The following is a 16,719-nucleotide window of genomic DNA, read 5'->3' as shown; positions in this document are numbered from 1 at the left end:
CATTTTACAGTAATTTACAGCATTTAATGTTGTACATAGATTATCTTATGGTGATGTATTATACCATAAAGTGCAGTAAAAACAAATGTACACAATGTTTGATTTATATGGAAGTCTGAATTCTGAGATTCATGTAGAAGAGAAAGACAAGCATCAAAATAGTTCTTTGGGTTTGTGGAAAAAAGTTATTTACAGGAATAATACTTTACACACACTTCACTGGCTTACAGTAATACAAAACTGCATAACACATGGCACCACACTACCTTCTTGTTCTTTATGGAATTTCTTCTTTGGAAATTGCACAAACTGAATCCAATGAATTACAGCATAAATTTAATAACCCCTTGTTCTTGTAGTTTCTGAGAGGTGACACCTCTCTATGACTGAATGCTTGTTCGGATTTCCTGACATTTTCCAGGAAGATAGCAAACTGTCAGTAATTTTCAAGTTTGTCTAGTAAAGTTCACTACCCCATTTACATTGCAGAAATATCAAAGTTGTTGCATATCTGATGGACAAACTGCAATTTGCAAACCCTCATAAAACACTGATTCCCTGTCAAAAAGGTCATGCATACTGTCTGCAGTCTAGAAAGCAATAATCATGTACAATTTGCAGATGAAAAGTCATCCTAATTTCTGCAATATCATTTGTACTGCCACTTAGATCTTATTCTAAATGAACTTAATTATTGAGCTTTATTGTGGGGTATTTTACAGTGTCTTTCTGTTTTTTTTAACAATATTGTGTTCTCAACAATTTTTAATGCTCACTCATGCCTGCATAATGTACCTATCTTTATATACCTAAATATATAAACCACACACACATATTTATATTCCTACACATATTTCTTTCTATTACATTTTGAATTTAAAAATATGCCTAATAATAGTAGAAAACCTGCTGCTCTCATTCTATAGAAGCAATAGCTCAATGTCAATATTTGCAGCAGGATATCTAATAACTTCCATCAAAGTGGTAGCATGTGACCCAGCAAAGAAAGGAGTTTATTCATCTTCTCCAGTGAATAATATTTCACTCCATGAACTTAATTGGAGAATTTGATCAGATAGGTACTGCTTAATGTCAGTAAGGTCCTCACAAGTAAGCCTAAAATAATTGAAAATAATACTTACTGCACAGTTATTTGCATACATAACTTCTTATATTGAGAATGCTGTACTACAATATTTCTAATTTATTTTTTCCAGTCCTCCACCAATTTTAGCTTTTTTAAAATGTCTTTTCTTTTTCCTACAAGTGGTTTTCTGTCAGATGTTCACTGTGTATGACTTTTTTTGATTTGATAATCACAATATTAGGCTCTGTGTGCTGTAGGGATGTCTCAGAACCATGGTACAGATAAGTGTACAATGAAAACTCTAGACTCCACTCCTTTGTAGTTAATCTGTACAGTTTCGAAAATGACTTTGCAGTGAAAAAACACTACATATTTTAAAATGGAAGAAGTATATTGCATCTGAAAAAAAAAATTACTTGATCTACTTATTCATTTAACAGATAGATGAGGGCTCTCTCTAGCATGCTACAGTAAGGGCTGGCTCAAGCACTCATAGCCATGTACGGAATTAATTTTGTCAGACTCTGAGCCTGGGTCAGAGGGAAAGGTTTGTGGAAAATGGGATGGAAATATGATGGCTTACTTCTTCTGTTTGCAGGGAAAAGGGAAAGATACAGCTGGTGGGCAACTGTGGCCCTGTATCTTCCCTTGCGACTCTGAATATCAGGATGAAAATCCCACTGCCTCACTGACTAAAGTGAAGGCAATGTTGCACATGGTATGTTTAACCTACTTTATTTTCAGTATCTTCACTATTTTCATTTGGAATACAAACTCCTGGTATTATATTTTTTTAAAAATCAGTTGTCTACATTCATTTTCTTTTTCTACATGTTGTGGATGGGCCTCAAAATTAAAACGTTTAGGATGATATGCTTTCATGATTAAATATAATCATAAAACTGAACTCCCTGGTGATTCACTTCAGCAATATTATTAGGTCTGTTGGCTACTATAAAGTGCGGTAGGAATGAACAAATTCAAATTAATCTCTTACTAATTAGCAGCTTTCTATAAAATCACAGCAAGATGTAAGACCATGAATATGGAAAATTGGTTAGGGAAAATACAGGCTGTGATAAAAATGGCAACATTATAACAGATACTAAAACTAATTATGTTGGGATCTTTGAGGCAGTTTAGTTACCTTTCCATCCATTTATGAAAAGTAATCTGACATAAATTCTGTCAGTTGTGGAAACTCTCATTTGAATAACAGGTCATAAAAGAGAGTTAGTGCCTAGAAATGGACGATATAAATACTTCCAGGATACTTCTGGACTTAACGTAGATGTTTAGAGGACCACAAGCTCCTTATTAATGGCACCAAAGTCCTCTTCCAAATTTAATCCTGTCTGGAAAGAGAAGTATACTTGGAAGAAAAGATTCAGATGTTTTCTGTTCATGTTACATAGATCTATCACCACCTAGATAACATAATGCTACCAGGTTAGAAGACAGTCTATTGTTTGGCTTTCTGGATATCATCTGTTAAGTCTGTTCCACTGTCTGTTATAACAGTAATAGTACCACTACTGACATATTGAGTACATTTGACCACCCAGAGTTATATATTTTTAGAAAGCTTTTCCATCACTAAAAACAAATTTAAAATCTCCCACTGGTAATTGTAACTAGAGTTTAAACAAACTCTTCTTTTAAATATAAACACCATGATAGGAAACAGTTAAAAAGCTTATATCATAAATATCCAGAAATATTACATATTAGTGTAAACTTACAATATCTGATATAGAAGCTTGGCTTTTGGGGCATGTGTGTTTAGAAGGAGAAAACGTATATACTGTCAAATGAAAGTTAAAAGACATTAATACAAGCTTCCTTTATTAACTCTGGGGAGTTGTCCTTTTTCACTTTCCAATTGGCCACCAGCTCTGACTTCTCCCATCAGACTCTCCAAAGACAATTGAGCAATTAGCCTTTTCTTTGAGGCTAATTACCAACAAAACCCAGCTGACCATTAAAGAACTACATAATCAGTATTTGGGTACACAAGAGACAAAATAAGTAAAACTAGAGAAGACTGGACAAGGCAAACTTTCACACTTTAGGTGTATTATGTTCATTCATCTAGCCATAGCATATGTAGTGTTCCATTAGTTACTCATCCACATACAGTTATCCTTACTTATCAGGAGCGTGGAGAAGGCACTACTAATAATTCATTTTTTGGTACTGTCCCTGAGGCAAAAATGTGTTCACATTGACATTTAATTTTTCACTGAAAAGAAATTACCCCCAACTCCAAACTGTGACATCAGAGAGTACTTGAAATTGAAAGTGAAATTTTCATATCAAGCATTTGCAAATGACAAAAGAAAACAAGAACTAGAGTGAAATAAAAGTGACCGTCATTTTTATTATCTTAAAGCGTTTATACATGACACACATAATTAAAAAGGTTTGAATTCTATATGACTAAGCACCAAACCAAAAGCTTGCTGTTGCACTTTGTATAAATAATGAAGTGTCCACAACAGAAGGGGCTTGAATCATATGGTCTACCACCTCTTGTCCAGTGCTGCAATTTCATGATCACTCAGATCAAGGCACACACAGAGTTAGTTTTAACTCAAATCAGTTTCCCAAACCAGTTCACCCTGCAACCAGGTGAATTCTCAAAAAGAAGGAAGGGATTGAGGGCTGGACAGCTGAGGCAGGAGGAAGGCTTAAGCCTTGAGCCCAGGGACAGTTTTCCTGACTACAGTGGGAGATATTTGTTAAATGGGATTGGTTGACAAAGATGCCTAACAAGGTACCTAAGAGCATTTCAGAATCCAGGTTCCCCATATATATCTTGAGCCCATATCAGAGTATGAGTAAAACATGGATGTCTATTGCCCCCTTCTTTCTGTAAGCATGCCTTGCTTTCCCTGTAGAGGAAATTCCAGGTGGGCTTTAGAAGAGAGGTGAAAACAGGTGTTTTTCAGAAGACAGTTACAGTGCATTGCTGTCCAATGCCTGATCCAGATGCTTGGAAGACTGGGATGTTGGGCAGAGCATGGAGTATTTTTACATTTCAGTATTAATGAAGGTGAAGCCTATCACAGAACGTGCTGTATTCTAGCATAAAGGACACTCTGGAACAGATGGGAAACTTTGGAAGAGATGATGTTCTTCTCTGTCATTCTGGAGACGAATTAAAACCATTGAGTTCCTGAATATAGAATGGTTCTGATCCTGTCTCATTTTGTTTTGTATTCTGTTTGGATTAATCCTTACTGTTTATTTACCAATCCCCAAATCCTTTCTCTGCCAAATTGACCCAAATTCAAAACTAACGTCATATTTTTGTGATTTACTATTATAAAAAGTTCATCTCTGACAGTTCTTTGGATTAATCCTTTCCTTACAAAAAGTTGTATGCAATCTTAAAATGTTTTTATTCATTGGCTTCAGTATCTGTTTACTTTGCCAGATGACATAGATGTAAAATTTGGTCCTAGGTCTTGTGTGAGTGTTAATTCACTTATAGTTCCCCGGTGGAGTGAATCAACTAGCTCCTGCAAACCAAAGCCTAGATATGACTCTCCAGACTATTCTTTCTAAGGACTTGTCCTGAAAGGCCATGTGAAAAAAAATTGCATGAGATTTGTATATTTGCTATCCTGTGCGCTTTTCCAACATTTTCCCAGAAGAGTCTGCATCCCCAAGCACTCCAAAATGCCTCCGAAGCATAAAATACATAAAATAATTTCATTCAATAAGATCTTCACACTGATGTTTATGCAACTGTCTGGTCTGCACAGACTTTGCCTACTATCAAACACTTTGAACTGAAAAAACCCACATATATAGAATGTGGGGGTCATAGAAACAAACAAAAAAAAAAGTGCTGAAGAAATCCCAGTGCTATGTGCTAGCTGTTGTAGAAAAAAATCAATCGTCTCTGGAGAAGCGGACTGTTCTGCACCATTTAGCTTGTGTACCTGGCATGCAGCTGTAAAACGCCAAAGAGTAAATTCTCTGTATGGCCTAATATCAGTTCATTAGGTAGTTCCATCACAATTTTTATACATGTTGTACCTTGGTTCATATACCTGAGTAGAGAGTTTTTTGCTCTTTTGATGAAGGGTGATGCAGAGAATACTACTTCTATTTTGATTTTCTTAACCAGCAGTTTTAGCGTCTGATATCCATGTAAATAAGCAATGCAATAATTCTGTCCCAGACTTTTTCATCCTGACATAATTGAAAATTTTATTTTTTGTTTCTGTTGCTGTTTTAAAATTTCTGTTCTTTTTTCTGTTTTTATTTCTACACTTCACTTGCTATAATTGGCGTATCTTTGAATTGATTTTTAGTGTGTTGAGAATATACATTTCTTTGAATTTTAGTACTTTTTTATAATGGCTTTCAGTATATTTTTTGTGCTTGCTTCTGCTTCTTTTTTGGTAGCAAACTATTTTTTCCCAGATGTATTGTTTTGGCACGTAGATACTTCATAAAAAGGTATGGGAAGAGAGACATGTCCATGATTAAGAGCCCCCAAAGACTACTGTCAATGTTTTTCAGTTTCTGTTTATTTAAACCAGGCATTTTTATACAGAAAAATAGTAGTACCCTCTTATAAAGTGATGTGTGAATAAATCAATTAATATGAATAAGTGGCTTTATATACTGTCATGGGGAGATACATATTATTATGGTAGGATAAGAATCCTATTTTCATTATTATGAAAATATTTATTATGAAAATTATTATGATAGTCTCTGAAGAACTTATTGTGCATTTAAGTGAGATAAATAGCATGTAACGAATACAGTGTTTCTAACATTTTAATGTAACTTGAGCGTAATTAAAGTTGCTGAGAAATTTGAATTTGCTTTAAAAGTGAGCTTTGAATTGACATACCATTAGTTTACCACACGCTTTCAGAATTGTCTTGTATTTCAGACTTGCTTAACTGACTAGATGGCTAATGCACCTGTGTTTTATTTTTCTTCTTTCTCTTTTGATTATGTACCTTTCAGTTTCCCTTCCAAAACTCTGGACAAAATTTCTTCTTGATGCAGGACCAAGTATGGTCTAGTTTACAAAGCCAAATCAGAAGTCAGGTAACAAAGAGGAAATAATGTTCTGTGAAGACACACGCACATGAAAAAACCCTTTTTGTCTTGTTAGACTGTATCATGGTTGGATTTTGCACAGCCAGAGGCAGGAACAGATGTGATATCTAAGTGAAGAAGAATAGGAGTGTTAAAATAAACATAGGCAAAAGCAAGCGATAGTGGCAGACAGTAGGCTGTATACTGCTTCAGATCTGAACAGTGTTGGCTGATACAGGATGTAGATAATCAACCTGTCCATTTCGTTGACATTTGTGGGAAAGGGCGGGGGGGGGGGGGTGTTCTTCGGTGCTTTTCTTGCAGCAGCACAGATGACAGCTAGAAATAAACAGCGTTTTCATGGTTGAAATGTCTGCCAGGCATGATCATATGCAGGCTCTGCTTGAGGTAGCACAATACTGAGCAAAAGGTTGGGGTAGTAAAACAACTTGATGAGAGGTAGCTGAAGCCCCATTTTCTCTTTACACGTTCAGCCTCTGTTGCCAATGCATGTGGTTGACAAAGCACTGTTACAAATAGAGCTCGTATTGAATTCAACCTTAACTCATGATCCACCCCTTTCTAAGACCTTATCCACTTATCCTTTTGTCGATTATTATAATGTTTATGTAGAATCAATAAAAACTGTGGTGTTTTGTTTTTTTTTAAATCCCCACAAGTCCTGACCTTACTACAGAGCTGAGAATTCAACATTCAGCTGAGGATGATAGCACCCACTGTGCAGAGCAACTGGCCAGCTGGTGAGAAATTCCGGCTGTCATCGCAGTGCAGGGAGTTAACATATTTATCAGATACTTGAGATGAAAAAGTGGTAGTTCATGGGGACTTTTTTTCCCTAAGCCATCTGGTCCTGAGGTGCCTATTACATCTATTATTGAATCATTAAAGTCAATGAGGTGAATAACACGATTAAACTTGTTTACTTGTCATGTAACAGTCGGTTAACAGTGAAATGTAACTTCTACTTTCTGGTTTACTCTGCAATAAAAATACATCTCGGCTCCCCTAAGTGATACCTAAAATTAATGCCAGATAAATATCTTTTAATTTGTAGTCTAATTTAAAAGTACATTAATTCTTTTAACTTTCTTCTACATATGAATATTTTATCGCAGTCACTGCGAAGACTGCTTCTTGTAATTAAAACAATAAAACATTAATAATTGGCCATAAGTACAGATATGTATACTCATCATTTCACTCTACTAATCAGGTAGGTGCACATTTTTGGAGACCCTGCCTAAAATGCAGTTTGTTCATGCAGAATTGTAGGAAAGGCAAAAAGCTGTAAATCTGATCAAGATATAAGTCATATTTGCATAAAAAGGTTTACAGTATTTCATTAGATACACCCATAAAAGTGTGAATAAGCAGTTATTGTATTACCATAAATGCATTATACTTCTTTGTACTAAACTGAAATTTAAATAATATGGATTATACTGTTTGAATTAATAATTAAATCCAGGAAATCTCACAGTGGTGACAGTGGAATTTAGTGTAAAGGTTTCAACAGCAATAGTTAATGTTACTCTAGAAATTAGGAACTAAAGATATCCTTTTATGTTTATGTTAAGACCTTCTTTTGGGATCTGCAAATTTTAAAAACTGCAAATATTCTTAGGCTTAATGTAAAATATTTCAAGTCAAGGGAATAATGTTCCTAGACTTCAGTAGGCTTTAAATCAGAGAATTATTGAATAACGTTACAAAGCAATGTGGATAGTTATTCATACCAAGAAACATAGGATTAAATAAAGAATTAGAAAAACATCAGAAACTGTATTTATAGACATAAAATTTGTTTCAGTTGTGTCTATATGGTCAGCTTCAACTGGTCTCAATGCCACTCAGCAACCTCACACTGCATGCATCCAAACATCATACATTACAGTATGTTTTAAGACAAAGTATAGTTCCAAATATTACACTGAAGGGAATAGATCTTCTCCTGAGATCTACCCTGGTAGCTGATCTCCAGATACCAGTCTATCTAGAAGGTAAAGAAGTGACGCTTGGAAGAACTGTGGCCCATTTAAAAAAAAAAAAAGTGAAATAAACTAAATAATATTATTAAGGGTTGTTTAAACTTACTGATTTGACTTTACCTAGAAATATACTGGGAATGTTCACAAGGCTGACAATATTTTAAAGAGATGTCTCACATACTCTCTGGGAAGTTGGCATTGAAATACAGCTCTCATTTCTGTGAAGGGATTTTAAACCTACATTTACATGGTTGAGAAGAATATCTTCAACCGTTTCAGTGTTCTGCTGAATGAAGGTATTGTGGATCTTGATGAACTCACTTATCCGCAATATCCATGTCATTAATTGTAAGGTTTATTTCCAATGCCAGTCTGTTGTGATGCATTCCTCATATAACGATGTTTATGAACCTTTGAGCCTTTTATCTAATCAGGATTTGCTTTTATTGTTAACGTTCTTGTTGGTTTATCATTCAAGCCTTTTTCCATGATAAGCTTTTTTGGGGTTTTTCTTCTTGTTGTTGTTGTAGTTTGGTTTTGTTTTCTCTTTTTATTAATCTTCTTTTCTCAATATGTTGTAAAGAAGAATTACAGATGAGAAGGTGTGTACCTCAGGACACATAGCAAGATTTAGTAAAGAGGACCTTGGCCTAGACTCAGATGAAAGCACACTGCACAGGCTTTCATGACTATATTCAGGACATTAAATGTATAATAATCTCAGCTATTCTTTTTACTGTCTGTTTCAACTCTCTGTCTGGGGACCAGAGAATGGATTTTATTTTATTACATTGCATTGATTAATCTTGTTTTGTTTTTATTTTGCTTATTTTCTTTATATTATTTGAGCAAATGCATGATCTTTTTTTCTTATATAATGCCACAGTGAAATATTAGATTAATGGGATAATTAGCATATTACATTACCATTTATCTGACTGCTGTACATCTTCCACATTGTTAATTACTCAGTAAAAATTACACAGCAGTTAAATTTTTTTTTTTTAATGAATATGAAACTACAAAATTAGTAGAATCAGTCTGGACGGTTAGCACAGCTGTAGATAAGTGATCTAGGGAGTTAATTGGAATTGCAAAGGGGCTTATAACTTTTATGCATATCACCCTGAAATATCCACCACTCTTTGCTCAGAATTTAGAAGGATTGTACTGTTGCACAAATAAAGTGAGCACAGAAATACCATTATGACAATCTTTTCCAGTTTTCCATTTTGAAGACCAGATAGAAAACTAATATACAGAAAAGCAATACAAGTGAGCAAGAACTGATACCTTTGTGATGACTGAGAACTAGATGGAGGCAGAAGACACACCAGGATTTTGCCATTCAGCATTTAAAAACAATCAAAAAACCACCAAACTCAGTTTAAGCACCAGGAACCATTATATCTGTTCCCCAATCCCCGACAGGAAGTTTTCTAGGTTTTTTTTCGCATACACTTTCTGAGAGGAAAAAAGGTATTCAGTATCTATTTATTTATTTTTAAGTCAAGAAAGTTCCATTTCAATTTTAGAGTTCCCCCAGTTAAAAAAATACAGTAAGAAACAGTTGACATGATTTGTCTTGTAGTCTTCCAACACCCACATTTCTCCATCTCTTCCACCTGGCAGCTTGGGAAAGCTGCCCAGGTTATACCAGAATGCTTTGGAACAAAACCAGTCCTTTAGCATACTAGGTGTTGACAGGCCAACCTGGTTAACACATGGTTCTGCCAGGAAAAAAAAAAAAAAGCTGCTCTCTGGATAAGCTGAATCATATTAGCTTTGAGCATGTCAGATGATCACTTGAAGAATGTACTTACATTCGTAACATGATCCTATCTGTACTGTGGACAGAATCTGAGTGACTGAAAAAAATTATGAGTTATCACTTTATTGTCAGGTTCTTATGGCTTTTTGGGGAAGAACTAGGAAAACCAGCTCAGAGAAATAGATATTTTATGTAGTATCTATACTTTTGTCTCTGTGTTTACCCTGATAGGTAGATGCATCATGCCCTGGAACTGCTTATTTTTTTCTATTGATTATGAAGGGAGCCTAGAATGGAAAGTTCTGGGGTAGCAGTCTGCATTGCTAATGTCTACAGCTGGTCACACAAGGCTTATACTTGCAGACTCATACTCATGACAAATTATAGAATAATATTTTGTTCTATCTTGGTAGCATCCAAATGGAAGTAACTGAGTTTCTATTACAAAGGAAACTATAATGCCATAGTATTGCTCTAACGTCTGTGCAAATAATTCTGTGAGCAACAAAAACTATTCAAATTGGGGTTCGGGGTTGGGATTTTTTTCATTATTATCTTTATTATTATTGACCTAGTATATTGTGATTGGATTCTCAGCTGTCTGGAAAGATGCAGACTGGATAATTCCTCATCTTTCAAGCTGGTTTTTGGAGATTTAGTAAGGCTTTCAGTTTTTCAGTAAGAAAGTTTATCTTACTAATGAGACTAAGAAGATCTATCTCCTTATTTGTTTATTTCTGTGACTTTTGCAGGTAAAAAAAATTTTTAAGTGCAGGCCCCTTTTACAGGTGTGTGGGACAAACTGACTTTTTAGCAGGAAGGACAATGTCACTTGATTTTGCTGTGTCTCTGCTCAGATGTTCTGCGTGATCAGGATGTCCTTAGATAACACAACTGGACGATTTCGTGTGGTGTTTATAGAAAGTAATGATATTGCTGCTGTTCCTGGAGAATGATTTCATCTTCTGACTTCTCTGAAGTAGAATCAGTTCATATTTCACTTACTTTTATTACAAAAATGACTTTGGTGTAGAGTTGTATAGAGCTGCCCAAGGTACAGCAGAGGTAAAAATTTCCCAATTTGTGCTGTTTTTCTTTGACATTGGTATAAAGATACTTTCTAAAAAGGATGAAAAGACATGTAGAATGTGTCTTTGGATGCATTTGGATGCTGTTTAAAGTATGTTAAAAAATCCAATAATTTATGCACACAAGGAGATATAAGGATGCTGTCCTGTATCAGACCAGCATCCTGTATCTCTGTGTTTCATAGCACTTCATCTAAAGCACTAAACTTTTAAACACAATCAGCACCTTCATCAGCAGAATACATTATTATGGTCATAGATATCTTTATTTATCTGAATTTTTCTGTGTATGGATTTGTTTTATACTACAGGAAGATATAACTGCAACAAACCGAAATAAATATGACTTAAAATCTTTGTTTTACCTGCTTCTAAAGTGACAATACCATGGTGGAAAAGCAACAAGAAAAATATGATTATGCAGGGAATTGAACATGTAATTATACATGTTTTAATACATTGCTGTATAGCCGCAATTCATTTAGTAATTGACTGTAAGTTGAGTTTTTAAGGTCAGAAGATTTGGACCTAATATTATATGAATATGGTGAGCTATAAGCAATAAAATTAAGTTATCTTTAATTGGAAAATAACGTATTTCTATATGAGTATTTTAAGAATGTATATCCTTTTTTTTTTTTTTTAAATCAGTCATATTTTGGAAATGTCTGATCCATATTATAAAAACTCTTTACATTCTCCCATATTTCTAATATAATAGTATGTAGATTATATAGAATACGTTGAGACACACTTAGTCTCATACCATGAGCCTGGCAATTCTTTTTGCATTTCCAGGTCATTATATTATTTAACAGGAGTTTTAAATTGTTTCCAGATAGCCTTAAGGTAAGAAAAATTTGGCCCTAAAGTACTAAGGTTATGTTTTCTTCTAATATGTATCTATTTTATTCTCATGTTTTTATTAGCCAGCTCTCACAATAATATTTTTTATAATTATTTCTATAATAATTTCAATTCTCCTTTTGCAGTGAATGTTTCCACCTTTTAAGAAATCATGCAAATAGTTTTCTCAGATCATCCCTTTACTAAATGAAGGAAGCACCTAAACTGGAAAGAAATATGGATAGTCAAGCCATTAAATTATATATTTATTCATCCTTTTTTTTTCTAAAAGGACTTAAAGAAATAATAGCAGGAGCAAGGACGATGCTGTTCTTTGCTGTGTTAACTAAGCAAACATCACTCTTTATTTGGTTGGAAGAAAGTACAGAGGTTGAAAATTATAATATCATAACCAAAGTTCACTTTTCCCTGTAAGAAGAAGATACGTTGCTGTTTACTTGGCAATAAAAACTTCAAAGAACTCACAATACGTGATACCAAAGAAATCCCTTAGGCAATTTGTTTATTCTACCTATATCCCGGATCTCCTTAAAAGCTAAAATTGTAAAGTTTAGACTAACATTTAGCATCAAAAGCTGATCATCTTTTAGAATTTTTAGTGTATTGTTTTGGGGGTTGCTCTTCACTGTGGGTCAAGGTGGGGATACCCCTGAGGCTCTTTTTTATGCTTTGTAGCAAAAATGGGATAGAGGTGACCCACACTGGGAAGGTAATGTTTTTGTATAACATCCTAACTGATTGTTAAGAGGAGGCAGAGAAACCTAAAAAATTATAAAAGCTTGAACTAGAGGAGAATTTCTTCAGACAGTAGGCAATGTTTTCTCTCAATTGCCTTGCTGGAAGCTCCTACGGCTGACCATTACAATTTGTAGGTATCGCTTTGTGGTTTGTTTTGGCAAGTATTCCGTTATCTCTAATTCCTTCCCTCTGCCTAGGTAAAACTATTGTAAATAATTTGACAATTTCCACTTAACCAAGCCTCTTGATGACCCTGAAACATGAGTTTCAGGACACCAGCACAGTGGAAAAAAGAGAAGACTTCTTTCCTCTGCCCCAGTATTTCTCCTTCCAGTTCATTCTACTTTCCTAAATTCCATCTTTATGCATCATATAGGCTAATCCTTATATCACAGTAGCGCAATTATTAATTTGACTGGAACCCAGATAAATCTTCTTCCATTTCTCTTGCTTAACACACAGAAGCAGGGAAGACAGCTCTTCCCTTCAGGCGCTTACAAGCCCAACTCATTTTGAAAAAAGTATTGTAGTTGTGAAACTGCAGCCACTGTTCACAGCCTGAAAGGTCAGGCAAGAATCAAAGCATATATGACAAGTTTCCTAGAAGAAGATAGTTAAGGTTAGATTCCTAAATGAAAAAGTGACCTAGCTAAAACAAAAAGTAGAAAACGGGAATGCAGCAGCTTGCACTAGCAACATGCCACTTGTTTAACTGCCTGAGTAGATGTCCATGAATCCATATTTAGGGCCAACTTTAGGAAACTAGTGATTGTGACAGTGTTTTTTGGGTTTGGTTTGGTTTGGTTTTTTTACTATGTTAACATCATATATAGTTTATATAAACCCTGGCTGTATTTGCTAAGCAACTTCTCCCAAAAGAAATGCAGAGAGATGACTGTTATGAAACACTTTCCAGAAAATGTAGTTTCTGAGAAAAGAATGCAGAAATCCTCTGAGAGCACAAAGAAAATAGTTAGCACCATGTACATGGGATACTTATTTAAAGAAAGAGTGAGCTTCACTTGTGAAGTGAAATGAAAATGACTTTGTCCGTTGGGATTCACAAGAATTCTGCAAAACTGTGATCCACTTCACCTTTCTTTTAAGAAGGCATATGTTCCTGAGCATCAGACCACACGGTGGCCTGGGTGGTAAGCAGCAGATTCTGTAAACTCCTTCCAGCAAGGCAACTCTGAACAGAGAGAAAGCCTCTCTGGGACGCATACCAGAGTAGTCAAGGCACAGCAGCCTGTCCTCTACTCTCTGTTCTTAAAAGAAACAGCAGATTAACCACCAGAAGATCATCCAACCAGCTGGATCCAGTAAAGAGCAGCATAAAATTTGTGCTGCTGTGCTGTGACTTTTTCCTTGTTGCCTACAAAAATATGTGTCCCTAGGGCAATGGGACACATAGTTCAAGTCCCCAGACTTGACCTTGAGTTAGAAGCCCAACTGACCTAAGCTCCTGCCGTAGAAAAGTTATATGTTTGCACCTCTCAGAGTCTGGGCTGAGTTAATCCCTGTGGATGGTCCTTGCTTATGAGGAGATTATAATGGCTCCACTCCTCAAGTTAGGTGTTTCAGTTAAGAGTGAACCTCCGTCAAGGTGACAGAAATGAAGGCCATAGAAAGTGACAGAAAAAGCAGTCACATCTATCAAAGGAAGCTTTGACTAAGCTCTCTTCAAGGATAGAAATAAATTTCTCAGTTGAGACACAAAACTTTTGTGGACAAATCTGATCAAAAATAAGATGTTCCACTGGTAAGAAACTGTGATAATTGACAGATGTCTGCAAAATAAGAAATGGCTTCAGAGCTAATCAGGAGTCCTCACCACATACTTCAATTACTGTGAGGAACAAGGTAAATTAAAGTGTGTGCCTTGTCTACACAAGAAAAATACTTTAATTTGACAAAATCGTTTTAGAAGTGGATCTAGTGATACTAGAAAAAATCAAATGTGTTGATTGAAGACGGCCCTTTGTGGTTTTCACTTCATGCTGCTTCTTTTAGAGGAAAAACGTGCAACCTAGAAGTGCTCAGATGCTATTTTTTCTTGATACTGCTCAACATTTTTTTCATAAATAATTTTCTCAATATATTTTTCCTGTATTTCTAGAATAATTTGCCAGCTTTCTTGATATGGGGTGGAGATGTCTAGATTCCTGCCACCAATGATACATATAAATAGCTAAGTTTTCCAGTTCCAAACCACCCAAATCCAGATTTGCAAGACTAATATGCTTGAACACTTTTTAAAATATTTTAGAAAGTATAATTCTTAGGGAGGAAATGGGTGTGGGGGTGGTGTTAGTAATTTTGTAAGAGCTTTCAGAATATTTTCTCCATGATATTAGTATTTTAAAATAGTTTGATACAATACAGTCCTTTTCAACATGAAAATAAATAATTATTCTTAGTTATGAACACACTTCTGAAGACATTTCTGTCAGAGTTGGTTAGCAGTTTTCCAGAAAAAAGATGTAGCATACTAACAGAAGGGAGCTTTCCCCTTCTGAGCCTCTTCTTGTAATTTACATTTTAAATGAACAGTGTTAATTAACCTACACTTATATGATTTGTTTCATGTTTATTGTTGTTTGAAGAAAAACTCTGACATTTTTCTGGCATGCTAAACAACGCCTATTGCACAAAATTTTTACTATACTTGTAATTCTGTATTATTTAGATAAAGCAATTAATTTGATTGTAACAAAGTGATACATGCATTCTGTTCTGTATGTATGGAAAGTTAGTTTCTCTCCTACTCCTCTCACTTCAGCCATCTTTCCTTGTTTCCTTCTACTTTTCCATTTTTTTTTCCTGTTTGTCCAGTGTTATCATCAGCGCAGCGTTCATCCCTTTACTATCTCTCTTCTTTGTGATACTCCTCCAACACTCTTTTTCTTCCTCCATACCTATTTTCATTCCTCGTATATCTAGCGAGTTACCCACTCCCCATAGTTTCCACATTACAAAATATTCTACCAATTTTTCACATAGCTATTTTTACTCCCAATCCTGTCCGTGTCTGAGGCACATCAGTTTTCCATTATCTTATTCCTCAAATCAGTATTCCAATGCTGTTCTTCTTAATCACTCATCTGAACCCATCAGTCATGAACTCGCAGCTTCTCACAGGCAGTCACCTCCCAATAGCTTCTGCTAATGACTACTAGACATATAGCCTGATCACCACATCCTCCTCCTTTATCTGCACTTTCTGCGAGGAATTATTACAGCAACATCAAGACAGAATGATGTGACTCTATAGTACTTTGCAGAGTCTCGTATCTAATATACTGTACACTTCTATTGCACATTTTTTCCTCTATAGACCTCTCATCTTCACAGATTGTATACAAACCTACATGTTCCAAATAAAAATAAAACCCTTCTGACTGCACATGGTATTACACTATAGACTCTTCATTTAGGACAAAGTCTGCAGTTTGATTTCCTATATGAATTTTTCCCGGCTAAAATATTTGTTCAGTCAACAGCCATTTTCTCACAGCTATCTCGAAGGCATTCAATCAAATACTTCTTTTGAGTTCCAGTAGGAAATGACTCCTACTTTCTGATGCCACATGAATCATTAAGGGGAACAGTCTCAGATTTTCGTGTATCTTGTAATAACAAGCAGCAGATAAAAACATAAGTTGAATGCATTTGCAAAGTCCCTGTTCATCTGTAACTAGAAAACAGGGTAAATCTTTTCTTTCAGGAATGCATGGTTAATTGCAATTCAGAGAAATGCTAAACATTTGCGTTGATTAAGCACTATTCAAACTGATAGGAAAGGAATCATTTAATCCATTTTTAAATCTATAATGTAGCATTCCAATACATTAAAGAAGGAAGAATGATCCAGCACACTTCATTTGCAATAAGTGGCTTTGAAAACAGATTCAATTTTTCCTCAAAGGAAGTCTGAAAATGTTACATGTTATTTGGTATGAAGTACAAGTCCTCAATCTGAAACAATTGTCTAGAGACTGCAGAAATATTTAGGGGGAAAAAAAATCAACAAACATGCTTCATCCTAAGCTTTAAGGGAAAGAAAAAAAAAATCTCTAGAAAATATTT

This window comes from Rissa tridactyla, chromosome 1 (assembly GCF_028500815.1).
Source record: "Rissa tridactyla isolate bRisTri1 chromosome 1, bRisTri1.patW.cur.20221130, whole genome shotgun sequence".
Taxonomy (NCBI): domain Eukaryota; kingdom Metazoa; phylum Chordata; class Aves; order Charadriiformes; family Laridae; genus Rissa; species Rissa tridactyla.
This window is presented reverse-complemented; position numbering follows the sequence as displayed.